The sequence below is a fragment of the Acomys russatus genome, chromosome 18, assembly GCF_903995435.1.
Source record: "Acomys russatus chromosome 18, mAcoRus1.1, whole genome shotgun sequence".
In the NCBI taxonomy this organism is placed as follows: Eukaryota; Metazoa; Chordata; class Mammalia; order Rodentia; family Muridae; genus Acomys; species Acomys russatus.
This window is the reverse complement of record NC_067154.1, coordinates 18,814,751-18,833,462: the sequence shown is the minus strand read 5'-3', so window position 1 is coordinate 18,833,462 and position 18,712 is coordinate 18,814,751.

The following is an 18,712-nucleotide window of genomic DNA, read 5'->3' as shown; positions in this document are numbered from 1 at the left end:
AATTTTTGACAAAGAAGCTAAAATCATACAGTGGAACAAAGAAAGCATCTTCAACAAATGGTGATGGTCTAACTGGATGTAGAAGAATGCAAATAGGTCCATATTTTTTTACCTTATACAAAACTCCAGTCCAAGTGGATCAAAGACCTCAACATAAAATCAGATACACAAAATCTGATAGAAAAGAAAGTGGGGAGTGACCTTGAACTTATTGGGATAGGACTCTACTTCTTGAACAGAGCACCAACGGCTCAGGCACTAAGATCAACAATTAATAAATGGGACCTCATGAAATGGGAATGCTTTTGTAAGGTGTAGGACACCATCTAAAGGACAAAAAGGTAACCTACAGAATGGGAAAAGATATTCACCAACCCTACATATGACAGAGTGCTGATATCCAAAATATATAAAGAACTCAAGAAACTAGACATCAACAAATCAAATAGCCCAATTAAAAATGGGGTACAGATCTAAACAGAGAATTCTCAACAGAGGAATCTCTAATGGCTTAGAAGCATTTAAATAAATGTTCAACATCTTCAGTCATCACGGAAATGCAAATAAAAACAACTCTGAGATTCCGTCTTACACCCATAAGAATGGCCAAGATCAAATTTCAAATGCTGGCGAGGGTGTGGAGCAAGGGGAACACTCCTCCATTGCTGGTGGGAATGCAAGCTTGTACAACCATTTTGGAAATCAACTTAGTGCTTTCTTATGAAATTGACAATAATAGTTCTACTTCAAGCTCCAGCTATACCACTCCTGATCATATACCCAAAAGGACATGTTACGTCCTCATTTATAAATGGATACTTATCAAAAAGTCAAGGATAGCCATGCTTTAATCCACAGACCCAAAGAAGCTAAGTAACAAGGAGAGCCTGAGTGGAGAGTGCTCACTGAGAAGGGGGACATAGAACAGACATGGGGATGGGTGGAGGGAAATCTGGGGATATGGAGGGGAGCAGGAGAGATCAAGTGGGAGGAAGACAGAAGGAGAGAGTAAGGAGAGAGAGAACTGGAATTAGTGGGGATGGGGGCACATCTCTGGGATGAGCCAGAAACCTAGGACAATGGAAACTCCCAGGAGTCTATGAGGGTGACCTAGCTAAGACTCCTAGCAATGGGGATATAGAGCCTGAAATGGCCACTTCCTGAAACCAGAAAAGACTTCCAATGGAGGGACTGGGACATCAACCCAGTCACAAAATCTTAGATCCACAACTTCTCCTGCCAACAAGATGTGCAGGGATAAAGAGAAAGCAGAAATCAAAGAAAGGGCCAACCAATGAGCAGTCCAGCTTGTGCCCTATGCTATGAGAGAGAGCACACCCTTGATATTCTGCCATACTTCCAGACAGGGACCTAACCTAACTGTCCTCTGAAAGGCTTCACCTGGCAAGTGATGGAAACAGATGCAGAGACCCACAGCCAAACGTTAGGAGAATTCAATGGACGAAGGAGATGAAGGATTGAAGAAGACAGAGAGGTCAAGGACACTACAAGAAAACACAGAGAACAAACTAACCTCACCCCATAGGGGCCCACAGAGACTGAACCACCAGCCAGACAACATACTTGGGATGGACCTAGGCCCTCTGCACATCTGTAACACTGGTCCAGCTCAGTCTTCCTGTGGGACTCCTAACAGCAGGAGCAGAAACGGTATCTGATTCTGTTGCCAGACTTGGGATCTTTTCCCCCAAACTGGGCTGCCTTGTCAAAACACAACAGAAGAAGATGTGCCTAGTCCTGCTACAGTTTGATATGCCAAACTGGGTTGCTATCCACGGGAGGCCTTCCTTTTTGTGAGCCTTTTCTGAGGAGAAAGGGAGGATGGCAGGACGGTGGGGAAGTGAGGTAAGAGGGAGGGTCTGGAAGGAGAGAAGGGAGGGAAACTGTGACGGGGTGTAAATAAAATAAAATTAAAATTAATATAAATAAAAGAGAAGTATCAAGTCTAGTGGGGTCCTCGCTCAATACCTGTCAAATGAATGGGCCGCATAGACTACACTGTCCAAGTTGTTTCGCGTGTGTGATGCCTTCCTTCAACAGAATGTTTGCTAGTGAACCTGTTCTCCTGTACTCCTGGGTCAGCCATAAGCTCCTTAAAGATGTCACAATAATGAACAGCACACACACACACACACACACACACACACACACACACACAAACAAAAAAACAAAAACAAAAATAAAAAAAAAAATACAAAAAACAACCATAGCTGAACAACGGGAATGCCAGGGCTACTTTATTTACTCCAAACAGAAAAGCTATTTTCATGATTATGACTGATTGGGAAATGAGATTTAATTGAACAAAAGCACTTACAGCTCCCTCACCCTGCACTTCCAGCAAGGACCTCCCTGCATTCAGGAGCCTTGCAGTGGATGTGTGCTCAGTGTCAGTTTTACTGTGTATAATATCTGGATGAAAAGTCCTGCCAAAACATTTCACCGAAGGATTTACGATAGACTTTCCAAGGCTCTAGCTGAAGGGCGGCAGCTGATGTCAGTGTGTGTGTGTGTGTTGGCATCCACTAGCTCATCCTGCTGAATAAAAAGTAATCAATTGTATCTTTGGGAACATTGCACATTCTTCATAGTTCTAAGGCAAAATCCAAAGTGTGTTCTCATCATTGTGCTAGCCCCAAAGAGAATTATACAAATAATAAAATGCCACGACACGCACAAATAGGGCATCAGACTCCAAGTTCCTGTGGATATTTGGATTTCCCAATGTTCATTTCAGAGAACTGGCCCACTGTTTGGCACACGATGTGGGCTTAACATTTCGTGTCGAGTTGAGTTGAACTGCATCAGCGTTACAGGTGGCTTTATTATTATTTTCTCCTAGAGCAGAGCACAGAACTGTCACAGGAGGATGCTGTGTGCATGAACACTCGTAATTCATTATTGAGGTTCTGAATGAATTATTAATCCTGGAGAAAAATCCATAGCCAAAGTTGTCTGTCATTGCAATGGGAGGAGAATGGGTAGGACCCCACATAGGCAATCTTTCTACATTGTCACCTCCGCCTTTTCCTCTTTAAGACTTGGATTTTGCAGCTCTCCCATGCTGTGACTCTAATTCTCATTCTATCCTGGACTTACTGTTTGACCTCAAGATGAGTCACTTAATCTCAGTTAGTGCTTAAGTTTCCCCTTCAGCGAGAGCCAAAGGGGCCTGGCTGTGCGGCTAGCAAATAATCGGGCCTAAAAACTGGATGTGTTATCCAGCGCCATCCATCATTTCTGTAAGGTCAACGGAAATGAATCACAGACACAAAGCCCAAATGGGCTTCTCCAACCCCTACCAAATTAGCCCTTTGGGGTGGCTAAGTCAGTGTAGAGTGCAATGAAGGAGAAAAGACAGGGAGCTGGTGATGGTTTCCCTAAACTCAAAGGGGGAGAATCTCTGACAACAGAAGCAGGGGGCTGGGTGGAGACAAGCCTGGCTAGAATGGCTGTAAATAGCTTGCCCCCTTGGAAAGAACAAACCAGCCTATGTTTTTTATAGATAAACACTAAAGACAGCATTGGGAGCTCTACAGCCTTTGGCACTTAAAATCAAGGGAACCATCATGCAAGTTGGTAGAATAAATTCAATATGATATACATATATATCATGAGAGCTACAGGAGTGCTGTGAAAGAGGGCTGTGCAGAGGGCCTCAGCGATTGGTGAGTGGTGAAGGCTGAGGAACAGAAGCCAGGCTGGGCTTCCCTTACCCAGGGTCCTTGCACCCTAGGTCTGTTTTTCTCAGGGAGAAAAAAGATCCACAGAGATGAAGGCACACATCCCTATGAGAACAATCTAGAAAGATCTTGGGCAGATAACTCACCTTTGCTACAACAGAATTACCACAGAGTATGGTTCATTGCCATGGCTGTGGCCGCAGCCCCAATGATGGGGACACAGGACAGGAAACCTTGCAGATACTGCATTGCCTAACCAATGTTTAGAATTGGGGCTCCTGCAAATTGGGATTTGTCCCATCGCCTTCCTGGGAATGCTTGTATCCAGGGCTCTCCAGGCACCAGAGGAATGCTGTTGAGCCTGCATCACCTTGCAGTTCGGCTCACAGCACCACCTGGGTAGCAGCAGTAATTGATGGGCACTTCAATCACACATAAAAGCCACTAACATTTTATGTGCAACACTGTAAATCCTATCTGTGGCATCCAAAGTGACTGATGAGACAGCGCCTCAGCACAGCAGAGTATCTCAAGATTTTTGCATGTAACAGTCGTTTACAAATATTTTTTGTCTTGTGACGGTGTTTATAAGCTCCACGAGCCATAATAGGATTCAACAAATATGCAAGATGATAAAACACTAAAAATTATAAAGAGCAGTTTGCACATGCTTAGGAGTGAAAAGGGTGATTTCTCAATGCTTAAAGAGAAAAAAAGTTGAAAGCAACAACAAAATCTTTAAAGACCAATCCAGGGGCGGGCAGGTAGCTTAATCAGTAAAGCACTTGCCGCACACGTGTGAGGACCTGTGTTTCACCCCCAGGACCCACATGAAAAAGCCAAACATGATGGCCCATTCTTCAATCCTAGCACCCATGCCAAGACAGTCATATCCCTGGGACTTGCCATCCCGCCAGTATATCCTGATCAGTGAACCCAGGCCGGAGAAAGACTCTGTTGCCAAAGCAAAACAAAAAGAGTGGATGGAAGCAGAGGACAGCTCAGTATGTCCTCTGGACACCCATACACACACACACACACACACACACACATTCAGTTAGACAGACACATACACAGACACACTCATACACACAATACTGTAGTGCAAACACTAACAAACTAAACCCAGGAGCTGTAGTGAGCAGTGAAGAAAGCCATGGTGGTCTCTGGCAGTGGTTCAGATCTTGTAATTAGTTATCAGACTGAGACTCCATTTGTTTGTCAAGGTCCATTCGAGTGCAGAATTTGGCTTTAGGTTCAAGTGCAATGGTTATATCCTTCCACTTACTGTTTGGCAATTGAGACAGGATCAGCCTTTGCTTTTCCGTTTGCTTCTCCATTGGAGCTGTTCAAGGGAAGGCAATCAGCTCCTGCCATCCCCACGTCATGAGGTGAATGAGCAGACGCGGGTGATGACTCCTTTGTGGATCAGTATGGTCAAATGCTGATAATCCCTTAACTCCCCCTGATGTTTGTGCTAATGTGCCCTCTGCTTTCTCCATTTGGGGAGCTCTGGCTGGCATATCCATTTGCCATTCTTTTGGTACCAGTGCCTGGAGTTTACTTCAGGAAGCCATTTCTCCCTCACCTTCAAGACAGAGAGGTCAATGCCTACGGGTGACTCTATCTACTGGGCTAGAGGTCTAGTTTGAGCCAATCAGAAAGCAATGCTCACCCTCCATCCCTGGCCCTCCCTTTCTTCTTATGGGGGTTGACAGCTGCTAGATAGTTTACCATCTCTGTTCCATGAAACAGAAGCCAAACCGAAGTAACTGTTTCCAGAGAGAGAGAGAGAGAGAGAGAGAGAGAGAGAGAGAGAGAGAGAGAGAGAGAGAAGAAGAAGAAGAAGAAGAAGAAGAAGAAGAAGAAGAAGAAGAAGAAGAAGAAGAAGGAGAAGAAAAGAAAAGAGAGAGAGGGGGAAGAGAGAGGGGAAAAGGGGGGGGGGGAGAGAGACTGTTTGGACTCAAATTCTACTTGGAATTAAAAATGTTCTAATGTATGTAATTCTTGTTATTTTTTTCCCTTCAGGTACTTACAATCAAAGTTTTCAAACCCAAAGGAAAGTGAGAAGAATGGTAAATGAATGTCTGTATTTCTTCTACATTCATCAGCTGTTAGCAAATTGATACATAAACATTATCTCTATGTGCCTTCTATCATCTCTATATCTACCTATCTGTTCTCTATCTACCCTCTATCTGCCAGTCGGCCTATATGCCTATTTCTCTATTTATCCTCCCCATTTTCTTTTGCCACTATGCAACACCAATAGTAATATTGTTGTTAAGAAAATTAAAATGAATTCACTAAGTAGCTCATTTTACAATTTTCTCTATTTTCCTTAAAATGTCTCTTAATTTAATTTTTGCCAATTTCCTTAAACTGTCTTTTAATTTAGTTTTTTTTTCCCCTTGAGTCATCAGTCAAATTTCATTACTACATTGGTGGGTTTGTTTGTTTGCTGTTGGTTTGTCTTTTAACTTACAGCAGTGTCTTGAATTTCATTGTTTTTTTTTGTTGTTGTTTTTTTTTAATAGCATTCTGTGCTGGCTAGGTTTAGGTCAACTTGACACAAGCTAGAGCCATCAGAGAGGAGGAAGCCTCAATTGAGAAATGTCTCCATAAGATGTAAGGATGTAAGAGAAATGTCTTTACTAGTGATCAATGTGGGAGGGCCCAGCCCATTGTAGTGCCATCCCTGGGCTGGTGGTCCTGGGTTCTATAAGAAAGCAGGCTGAGTAAGCAGTGAGAAGCAAGCCAGTAAGCAGCATGCCTCATGGTCTCTGCATCAGCTCCTGCATCCAGGTTCTTGCCTTCCTTGAGTTCCTGTTCTCACTTTATCCAGCGATGGATGTGTAAGTCCAACTCTTTTCTACCCAGATTGCTATTGGTGCTTCATCACAGCAATGATAACTCTAAGACACATCGTATTCTAGTTCATATTTTAGAACCCAGACTAGTTGTCTTAAGAAATTTACTGCATCCTGAGTTTTTCTGATTACCTACTCAAGATTAGAGCCTTAATTTTAGCCCCCCCCCAAAAAAAAATTCTTCCTAGGTGGCATATTCTATTCAATACTCTACCTTGCTTCTCTCTCTCTCTCTCTCTCTCTCTCTCTCTCTCTCTCTCTCTCTCTCTCTCTCTCTCTCATTTTTATAATGCTATGTTATGGAAATCACTTCTATCAACCTATAATGAATGATGTTTCCCATATTTACAATTTCTATTAAATTATTTACATAAAATTTAAATAACATATATCAATTTCCCTCATAACCTATCTAATCCATCTTCTAAGGCTAGCTATTAAAGTTTAGTGGTTTTTCTACTATAAGCTTTCCTCAGTGAAAATCCCACACATGCGTTGTTTCATACATTTGCAATTCTATATGGGGACCGAGTCCTAGAACTGGGAGTGCGGGGTCAAGTGGAAATATATATGTAGTTTTGTTAGCTATTGCCAAGCTCCCTCCCGTAGAAAACTGGAAAAATGTCTTGACACACAATGTTCTCCCTTACAGGAAGTTCAGTCTCACTTTGCATTCTACACAGGTTCTCCCTAATGTCCTCAGGGAACTGCCTGCTTCTCATGTGTCACCTGTCAGTGTGTTCGTAGAGACGCTCGGTGGGCTCTAAGCAAACGAGTGAACACATCTGTGAATGGACAAGCTATTCCTTTATGACATCAGCACTCATGCTCTTGTCAGGAAACTGACAGTAAGAACACTTTTCAAGGCCACTGCACAAGTTAGCGTAGAGTACATAATGGGCTGACAAATGGGTAGGCAATAGAGCAAGACGAGGTATGACGTTGCTTCCGTTTCTGAAATAAACCAAAACACCAAGCGCATGCCAAGGAAGACAGATACCAAGTGTTAGGCCCTGCTGCTTAGCTTGTTCTGTTTATTTAATCGGTCGTCAAATAATAAAGAAGAAATCCTTGGGCTAGAGCGGTGGACCTATAACCCAGGCTCTCAAAGGCTAAGACATAAAGTGGTGAACCCAAGATCAGGCAAGGCTACTAAGTGAAATCCAGGCCAGGCTGGGCCACATAATAAGAACTTTTCCTCCCAATACCAAACCAAAACAGCGGTTCCAGTACTCAAGTCTGCAATGTAGATATGTCTGTGGGCATAACGAGACACAGACAATTACAAGAAACGGCCCTGTGAGATAAATATCCAGTGGATAGTGTATTAGTTTTAATCAATGAGAGTGACAAAGAGGAAAACCAGCTACCACTCTGGGTGTGGATGGGCAGAAGTTCAAATCAGAGAAGACCACAGGGAAAACAGTGCAGTTGAGCAACGGTAACTGAACCAGGGTGGCTACAACGGTGTGGTCATACAGGTGAGCATTATATTATTACACAGTATTATTATATATAATATATTATATAGCATGTATATATTATATAATTATGTATTATGTTATATACACTGCTTACATTGGGTTTGCAGTTTTTGAGGCCAAATTCAAAGGAGTCCCTGCTAAGAAAAACTGTGGCTCACCACTCTGATGGTTTTGGTATGAACGAAAGTCTGCATGCTTTCCCATTACTCTCGTTTCTTTTTAGTTTTTCTTCTTGTTTGTTTGTTTGGTTTTGTTTTTTGAGACCAGGTTTCTCTGTTACACAGATCCCTGGCTGTCCTGGACTCTCTTTGTAGAGCAGGCTAGCCTCGAACTCACAGAGATCCACCTGCCTCTGCCTTCTGAGTGCTGACATCAAAGGTGTGGGCCACCGCGCCCGGCTCCCTCATTTCATTTTTTTTGGAGTGGTTCTTCCCCACCTTGTATGGCCCTGGTGAGTCTGTGAAAATAGTCACAGCCCTGTGGCCGAAGGGCAGAGCAGAACTAATGCCAGTGATTGTGCAGAGGTGAGCTCTCTACCCCAGCAGGGACAATCAGTCCCCATCGGCTGTGCAGGCAGGCACAGAAGAAGGAAGTCCCTCCTTCCTGGACCTGCTGGGTACAAGTGTGTGGGTGAGGAGCAGGCAGCTGTGGAACCACCCACCTTATGGGGATAGCCCAGGTGTAGGATGAAGCTGAGCTGAGCAAGGCCGAGTGGGATATGCTGGCGGGACAGACAGCCGTCCGATCACCCTTTGAGCTGGCGTTGTGCACCCATGACTCTTCCAATAATTGCCAACTTTCTGGAAACCAGATAATTCCCCCTCTGTTTCTGCTAGCTTGAGATTGCTTTCTCACACTTTCATCTAAAAGAAGCTTGAACAATATGGGAAACTTAGACTTCACTCCACAGATCAAAGTTTCCCAATGTTGTTTCCTTTGATCACCAGTCCCAGAAGTCCCTTTTTAAAAAAAAAGTTGCATTAAAAAATCAAGTTTGAGAATACTGCCTTCCAGAACCTCTTTTGTAGGAATATTAGTGTAGTAACATATTAAACACTAGAAGGTTCTCCTTGCTTGGAAGCCCTCTGTTTGTCCTTCCACATCCATCGGGTATTGTTCCCACCCTGTTCTGTGTCCTGGGAGGCTGACTCAATGCTCTGAATCAACAGACACCTCACCTTTGACCCTTGCATGAGCAAAGGAAGCATCCTGGGGTCAGGATGGTTAAACAGTGTGTTTATTCTTGCATGATACCCAGCCCAGTCATTGTGGGCTGATTCTGCCTCTCCTCCCAGGGCACAGCTGCTGCTGGGCATCATCTTCCAGGCAGAGTCCCCCTGACATCCTGAGTGGTTGATGGCTCCCTGCTGCTGCTGCTGCTGCAGCTGGGACAAGTGCAGAACCGTCTCACTTTTCCTTTGTGGTTCCCTCAAACCCTGTGTGTCATTTACTAAACTGCTCTGAGACTGGTCATTCGAGTGGGTTATTTTGCCTTCCTGGGCCAGTTTGAGATCATATTCCCAATTAATACATTATCTCCTGAAGCCACTAAACCTGTAACTTCTTTTTAATGGGAAAACACCTATTGAACAGAAAAGTTTGACCACATGCTTTTTCCAGAGCCTTGAACGGGCAGTGTCTTTGGCTCAAGATTACAGAAGGGGCTTGGTAGTGGTGACATACACCTTTAATCCCAGCACTCAGGAGACAGAGGCAGGCAGATCTCTGAGTTCAAGGCCAGCCTAGTTTATAGAGTGGTTTCCAGAATAGCCAGGGCTACCCAGAGAAACCCTGTCTATAAAAAAACAAACAGACTCTAGAAGAATAAAAGTAGTGGAACATTTGTCATCCTTTCTGAGCCTGTAACATTCTTCTACAAGCACCCAGGGCTTCTATCAGACCAGCATGTTAGGCCTCAGTTTGGCTGTCCCTATGGGTAAAGGGTAGGCAAGGTTAAACTCTTGCATGGGGAAGTCAATTTTCTTGTTTGAGATCTTCTCACAAAGCTAACAACTTTTGTCAAATACATGCTGTTCTACAAAATGACTATACCTCTTTTGTCCCACAGATTTGTAAATTAACCCATATTCCTATGCACATGTGTGCACACACACACACATGCACGCACGCACGCACGCACGCACGCATGCGCACACTTCCACACATACACTCATTATGTTGCCCAGACTTACCTTTAAACTTTAAGGCTCCGGTGACCCCAGCCTCCTAGGACTACAGGCTCTCAACACAGTATGTAGTTGTCCTTTCATATGAAGTTCAGATCTTGTCCTCGTAGAAGGCAAGCGTAATTTCTCAGGTTTCTGAAGGGCTGGGCCCAGTGACCCACTGAAACAGCACTTGTGTAGTCTAAAAGTACGGTCGTCTTATCTGCGATGACTGTCCACGTCCTAGGACTAGCTAACCCTGAACACTTCTATCTTAGAGCCTTAACAGACGTATAAGCATTGTCATGGAATGAGTTATGTCCTCCTCAGGACCACACAATGTGACCTATATGGAAATGAGGTCATTGCAAGTGACATTAGCTCAGATGAGTTCATCCTAGAGTAACGTCAATGGCGCATCCAATAAGACGAACGTCTTAAAAAAAAGTGGACCTTGGGCTGGAAAGAGTGAGAATAAATACCATGTGAAGACTGGAGTTTTGCTGCCACAAGCCAGTGAGCTTCAAAGATAGTTATCAAAGCACCAGAAAGCCATGAGGCTTTCTCCCGGCCTCAGAAGGACAACTCTGCCAACATCCTAGCCCAGCTTCCAAAGCTACCAGGCAGTTTTCTGGGGGCACAAGCCACTTAGCTTGTGCTTTGTTCTGATACTTCCATGCAACCCTTACAAACAAATCTCAGGGCTTTAAAGAGGGGGATACCCACCTATGATCGACCGCCTGTGCCTGACGTCATTTCTGACAACTTAATTCTCTCCTCTGGGCCTCTATGTTCCCCTCTGTAGTGTGGAGATAAAAATCTACCTTGGAAAGTTGTTGTAAGGATTAAAGGAGATACATTAAGCTATTAGGCACAGTGCCCGGCACAGTTAGTATATTTAATAAATGCTAGGTCTTGTCTTTGTAATCCTGCTGCTGTGCAAACAAGGTCAGACCTAGAAATGCAAAGTACTTGTCTGAATCCATACAGCAAAGTCGCAGCAAGTTAAACAAAAACCAAGAGGCAGGCCTCCAATTTTATTTTATTTTATTTTATTTTTTGGCATCAATTCCTATGTTTCCTGTCTTATCTTGCTTGTGGAAGAGAACAGTGAGCAGGGTAGCCCTGACTGAATGGCACCTGATGTATGCACTTTATTTTCTTAGCTGCAGCTGGGGAGTTGAATTGAAGGAGTAGGGCCTTTGTGGAATTTGTTTTTCATCCACGGGTACCTGAGGTGAGTTGTATCTTGAAGTAAACTATCCTGCTTATTTTGTGCCACGTTAAATAAATTCTTCTTCTTCTTCTTCTCCTTCTTCTTCTTCTTCTTCTTCTTCTTCTTCTTCTTCTTCTTCTTCTTCTTCTCCTTCATCCTCCTCCTCCTCCTTCTTCTTCTTTCCCTCTCTCTCTTTCTCTCTCTTTCTCAAAGATGACATGAATCGGGGCTGGGCATGGTGGCACACGCCTTTAATCCCAGCACTTTGGAGGCAGAGGTAGGCGGAGCTCTGTGAGTTCGAGGCCAGCCTGGTCTACAAAAGAGAGTCCAGGATAGCCAAGACTGTTACACTACTGAAAAAAAAAAAAAAAAAAGATGGCATGAATCATAACATATACTCATGCAGTGGACTAGAAAGGAGAGCATAAATGAATGAGCAGAATGTATAGGAATAGGCTCACAGAACATCACTAATCTGCACGTTTGTGTGCACAAACACCGCCTGGACAACGGCTACCAAATGATGCTTGGATTCATTTTAAACGCCAGGTCCTCCGAAACATGGTCTTCACCTTGTGTCGCTCTTCTGGCTTCAACATTCTTCCCTTTCCTGTGAGTCTGACTGGACTGGCTTCTCCACAGAGCGATGCTTATTCTGACACAACTCAAGATGGATGGTATCTCAGAAACTATGATGTCCTCCTCCCCATCACTGGTAATCAAGGCCACTTGTTTTTCTGCATCCACATGTTCAGAAATCGATTACGGGCCGGGCAAGCAGGACGGGAAGCTTGGTGCCCTGCTGGAAGAGAGCGGAGGACCCTATTCCAATGCTACAGGAGACTCATGAATCTATCGCTGGAAGATGCAGGTTGCTCAGTGAAAGCGACGAGAAGAAAGGGGCTGTGAAAAGGGTGATTAAATTCTATGATCTCACCAGATTTTTCTGGTCTCTTCCATCGTGCCATGACAACTTTCACGAAGAAATTTTCCTTTCTTTTATTCCTTTCTGAGTTGTAACGGGTATCGAAGTACCTCCCCCTGAAATAGACACTTGGAAGCCTTTATTTCTAAGGCTGTTGGGAAGTTAAAGAAAAATCAGCATTGACCTGTCAGCTTTAATTTTTTTTCTTCTTATTTTCGCAGACCTAAAACTTCTCTCTACACACTATTTTGAAGCCACAAAAGGGGAGGCGGGGGATGGGGTGGAGGGAGAAAAGAGAGAAGCATTTGGAAAAGACCCCACAGTTGAGAATTAGCCTGTGTTGTGGCCAGCTTCCCCCAGGGACAATTAGACCTCCCCAGAGGCCAATAGGGATAGGGCAAGCCTGGATGCTTTTTTTTTTTTTTTTTTTTTTTTTCTTAATTGGCTGCTGGCTGCAAGGCACCTGCCTACGGGTCTAAGCTTCTGCTGTGCGGTATCAGCTGGTCCCCTTTTGTTTTACCATAAACCACGTGGCACAGAGTATTGTCAGCAAGTATATCAAATATTCCGGGCCCCGCCCTTGTGCATGTGTCTGCCTTCGGTTTCACAGTCAGTACTGACGGCCCCGCCCCTCAGCATTCCTTGGACTAGGAGACAGGGGGGAGGGTCTGGGTGCCAGAGGGGAAAAGAAGAAATGGCCCTCGCTGTGGTTCTTCCCCAGCAGAAGCTTCAAGCTGTACATCCGCACCCTTCAAGGCTCCCTGATCCCCTGGAAATCAGTCACTTCTGTTTCCCACCGTGTTTGTGGAGAACGGGGTCCAAGCTCTTAAAGGTCTTCAGCTTCTTAGTAAAGAGTTTGGGGGTTTCGTTTTTCTTTATTTGTTTGGGATGTTTGTTTTAGTTTTAGCTGAAATAACTGCAATCATGGCCTTAGTGATTGATAGTGTGCGATATCGGATGAGGGGGGATTTATGAGGGTGTATTAGCCCGGTATAACTCTCAAGGATCTAGTTTCTGAAGAATTAAGAATACATTATTTCATATCGATCTTTGTAACAATCGAGCGTGTTAACATAAATGATTTGCTTCTGCAATTATATTTTTGATCTCAGTTATATTGGGCCTCGAAAACTTGGCAGCACACTTTCCCTAACCTTGAGTAACTTAATTTCTTTGATGGAATAGAATTAACCCAGCAACGGTAGGAATTGGAATTGCCAGCGATCAGGAAAATGAGGAGGCCATTTTCTTTGCTCTATGTCAGTAGTGTGTCAGCCTAGTGCACACTCAACCCAGAAAAGCATAAACCTGGTGTGGTGGCTCACACTTGCATAATCAGTACTTGGGGGGGTGGGGTGGAGGTGGGCGCTACCTAGAAAGTTTGAGGCTGGTCTGGAATACACAAGACCCAGCATCAATACGCATACACTCAAAACAAGCAAGCAAACAATGAAAATATGAGGGTAAAAACTTGTATAGTGGCAAAAAAAAAAAAATATAAGTAAATAGGATATACACACTGTCATAGATACCATGTATATACATGGACATTGTTGGAAATATCTTGGAAATATTGGAAGTATTATTGGAAAGTAGTTTGACTTGTTCATTTATTCATTCTATTTTGAATTCATTCTCTTTCTTTCCGCTGTGCATTTATTGGAAACATTCAGGGGTTGGGGAGAGTGTGACAGAGGTTATACAACGGGTTATACTCAATGGCCAGTTTGAGCAGCTTTTTCAGTTGTAGCCACAGCAGTGTCCTCACTGCCCTGCAGTGTTTGCTCATCACTTACACGCAGAAACACCTGCTCACACCCTGTCAAGTCCCCTACATTCAGATGCCGGGCGTGGTGGTGCACGCCTTTAATCCCAGCACTCGGGAGGCAGAAGCAGGCGGATCGCTGTGAGTTCAAGGCCAGCATGGTCTACAAAGCTAGTCTAGGACAACCAAGGCTACACAGAGAAACCCTGTCTCAAAAAGCCAAAAAAGAAAGAAAGAAAGAAAGAAAGAAAGAAAGTCCCCTACATTTTCTCGGGGGTGGGGGTGGGGATGCCCAGACTTCCTAGTTCCTAGTCACAACTTATTTCCTTGACAATGGTTCCACTTGGCTCCCTTGGCAGCCTTCCAACTCTGTCTTTGGCTTCACTTCTTAGACTCACTTCCTACTTCCTGTTTGTAGGGTAGCCTGATTTGTAGGTGCTATGAATAGTAAATTCCTGTTTAGTCTAGCCAAGCCCTGGGGTCTTGGCAGCTCTGCTTGAGTTGGATTTTCACTGCTACCTTTCTTCCTATCAAATAGCCACACAGTGAGAGTTCACTGTGCCTGAGGGATGAAAACTAATAACGATATGTTGCCAGCCTTCCTCCCTCCCTCCCTTCCTTCCTCCCTCCCTTCCTTTTTTCCTTCCTCCCTTCCTTCCTTTCTTCCTTCCTCCCTCCCTTCCTTCCTTTTTTCCTTCCTTCTTTCCTTTTTTCCTTCCTCCCTCCCTTCCTTCCTTTTTTCCTTCCTTCTTTCCTTTTTTCCTTCCTTCCTTCCTTCCTTCCAAGACAGAGTATCACTATGTAGGCCAAGCTGGCCTCAGATCCTCCTGATTCAGTTTTCCGCGCCCGGTGTTTATACCGTACACGGGCTTGTATTATAGTGCCCTCTTTATGGACTGGGAGAGATGCTTTTCCCCAGCGGAAGGAACCCGAATAATTCGGCAGGGCCTCACCACGAAGAGGACTACCTGCCTAAAGAGGCTTCTACTGAGTCAAAAAAAAATCTATTTAAATGACCAACTCCCAGAATCTTAAGGGCCTGGGGCAGGAAGGGGCCCTAGTGAATTAGCTGTCATTTCTTACAGAGAATCAGGAGCAAGCATGTTTCCTAACCCAGGGAGAGCTTAGATAGAATGCATTCAACTTCCCAATGCATCTTCCAAAGAGCTCACTACTACACTATGGTCCAGTTGCAAATGGAGAGGAAAGGCGTTCCTCGAACCCTGGGGAGGGACTAGTCTTGAACACCTCGTGTGATCCCTGAGAGGCCTGGCCACCTGCGTATTTCCTTAAGAGTCTAAGTACAGATTTGCGAGGTGAAGCAGCTCAGTACAGTAGGTCTGAGGTATGCCACCCGTGTCAGTCACCAAGCAGGTGACAAGTCTGACCAGGAATCCTGGAAAGGTGAATTAAGCCTCTCAGATAGTCTGGATCCTTCCTCCTCTAACCATGATCCATGACCAGCAACTAGAGTCTCCTTAGAAATGCAGCTTTCCAGGCCTCCCTCTTACCCAGTGGGAATTATTGCCCGCACTGAGCTAGACCCCCACCCCTACCCCTACCCCCCCCCCACACCCCGCCAGCATTCTATTTGAGAGATAGACAAGGAATTGCTTATCTTGGCATTTTTCCCTCTCTACTTTCAATTGCATTCAACGGTAGAAACTGAATCTAAAAACTATGACAAATGAGATTTGTATGGGAGCATGGATGTGGGGGAGGGGCGGGGTGGAGGAGGTACTAAAGATCACGTGAGAGTTTTACTTCTTGACCCCAGGATATAGCTTTCATTAATGCCTCTGCATCAGGGCCTTGCATTCCATCGCAAAGGGCCTATGTTTGTACTTAAGAGATGGGGACAGATGTGGCTGGGTGATTAGGTGCTTCTGCCCAAGGCTCAGGAAAGTCCCCTGTGCCCAGAAGTCACAGGTAGGACGGGAACACCTATTTTGTTCAAACAATCCATAGACTACGTTGCTTCCTGGTGCGACGTGTGGCTTAGGGTTCAGCATCTCCTTTCTAAAAGTATTTTTGAAGATAAATATCAACAGTTGCATGTGGGTTGCATTATGGAGGCGATTTATGTCCGCGCGTTTCCATGTACTGCGGCGGACTGAGCGGAGACAGGAGTCCCTGGATGGCCATGGATGTGCATCTGCGAACCAGGGCAGCTCAAAGCTTTAAAATCCAATTAGGCTGCTCAAACAGACTGAGACGCCACAAATGCAACCTAGTGGGTTTTCCCCCCATAGGAAGTCAAAGGAGTGGAAAATATTTCAAGCGCTTTGGCATGCTCGGATAACCCCTTTGTGCAAATTCCTGCACTAACAATTCACAATTAAAGTGAAAGTAAGTAAAAATAGAATGGCTGCTCGCTTCCACGCTGACTGTGCGAGGTTGACTCCGATGGATGGAGGTGCTCTACATCTGGCCCATCAACAATGACAAGTCACCAAGAGGGCGCCGACATTCTACATAGCATATGTATTAGAGGCAGGTCGCTGTTCCAACACTAACGGCAATCACTAGCTAAGACAGAAAACATGGCTCCATAAATAAGCATGTCAGCAGCAGAGAGACACACCCACAGTCTAGGATACAATGATGAATATGTTTTCGGTGAGAAACGTTATTTTCCGGGTGCATTAAAAACACCCCCAATTTTTAGAATTCCTCCCTCCCCAGTTTAGCCTTAACTATTTGGTGTCTGGGATTGGGAATTGTTGCTAGTTTCATTAGAAAACATGTTCTGGGGGCTGGAAAGATGGCTCAGTGGTTAAGAGCACTGACTGATCTTCCGGAGGTCCTGAGTTCCATTCCCAGCAACCACATGGTGGTTCACAACTATCTATAATGTGATCTAATGTGCACTGTATATTTCTGTGCTTGGGGCCACGGGGTATCTCTGTTATTTTCTTCCCTTTACTCCATATAGAAGTCTTCGGGGTTGCTCTGCTGGTGTCATTATGATGTCATTGTGCCATGATTCTTTAAAACATTGCTGAGATGCCACCAGATAGTTATAGTTTTTCCCCTGGCAGTTTATAACTCTATGATTAATATGGAGAGTGTTTGTCATTTGATTACTAAAAATATCCACCAGAGGAATTTTTCTGGGATTGAATCACTGCATATGCTAAACAATTCAAGTGGATCTGGGCTACTTGGCAGAGGAGACAGCCTGTGAGTGGAAATGATCAGTTAATGAACTGAAATTGCAAACTAAACAGAGGCCACATGCCACTCTGCCTGGATCTAGGGGACTTTTTACACGGGGCAAGCATGAAAAAATAAAGAGGAGCCTGATTATGAATATGAAGGACATGGAATGGCCCACAACTGCTTTCGGTAAAAGACATATGCCAGGGCATTTAGGCAAGGTGGCTGTGTGAGTTCGCCTCTTCAGAAAGAGTGCTGGGACTCTAGCTGGAGGGGAGCTCCTCCGGAACGGAACGAGTTTCCTGGATAAGACACTGTAGGCATCTGCATAAACCAGCGTGAAAAGGTGGAAGAAGAAAACTGATAGAATGGAGAGACCCATGACGAGTGCATCTATGCTTTGAGTCTAGGTGGGCAGTAGTTCCAGTCACTGAATTGGTGATCATAAAAGGAGTGAGCGACAGCTAGACATGCCCACGCGTGATGTGCACGTAGAATCTGAGATGGAGTTAGTGTGATCTTGACAACTTAGCTGGATTGAAATCTACCTAGGAGATTAATATGGCACACTTCTGGGTGTGTTTACAAGGCCCTTCCCAAAGATGCTTGACATATTGGAGCAATGGGACAAGGAGTGGACTTGCTTTGTTTGTGAGCAGCACTACCCACTAAGGTGGGAAACCAGATGGAAGACAAATGAACAAAAAAAAAAACCCCAAAACAACAACAAAAAAAAGAGTTTGCATGCTTCCTAATAGCCATGGGTTAAATGTCTCGGATGAACCAAACTCTTTATACCATACAGCCCAAATCAACAAGAGCCAGCCAACCATGGACCAAAACCTTTGAAAACTGTGAGCCAAAACAAACAATTGCTGCCTTAAATTACTTTTCTCAAGAAATCTTGTGCACCACAGTAAAAACTTGGCTTATGCAGGGAAAGCTGAGACCAAGGATCCAGAGATTTATAAGCATGGCAACAAACTGCCAGAGTCTGTTGATGCACAAGAGAGTCCTTGAATTATTCAACTCTCCACCATAATAATTACATATGACAAACTTAACTTAAAATGAGCCTGGGGTTCTCACTCCACCTGATCTGGTAATCCCAGATTTTGTAAGGAGCATCACATAGCCCTGAGGGAAGATTATAAGTCTGACCCTTTTTCCATTTTAAGGGGACAGTCCTTAAGACATATGTTCCATGGAACATAACTACACCAAAGCAGGGCTAAAATGGGAAACAGGCTCAAGGTACATAGAGAAAAATCAGGCCTGAGTCAATCAAATCTCTGGGTTCAGAGGCAGGAGACATGACATTTGATGTTCTGCAGTGGACTGTGGGGTGTGGAAGGGAAACTGATGAGAATAAGGAACAAAAGGCCCCCTTCCAGGACTTGCACAAGCTGGTACCTGAGTAAGCG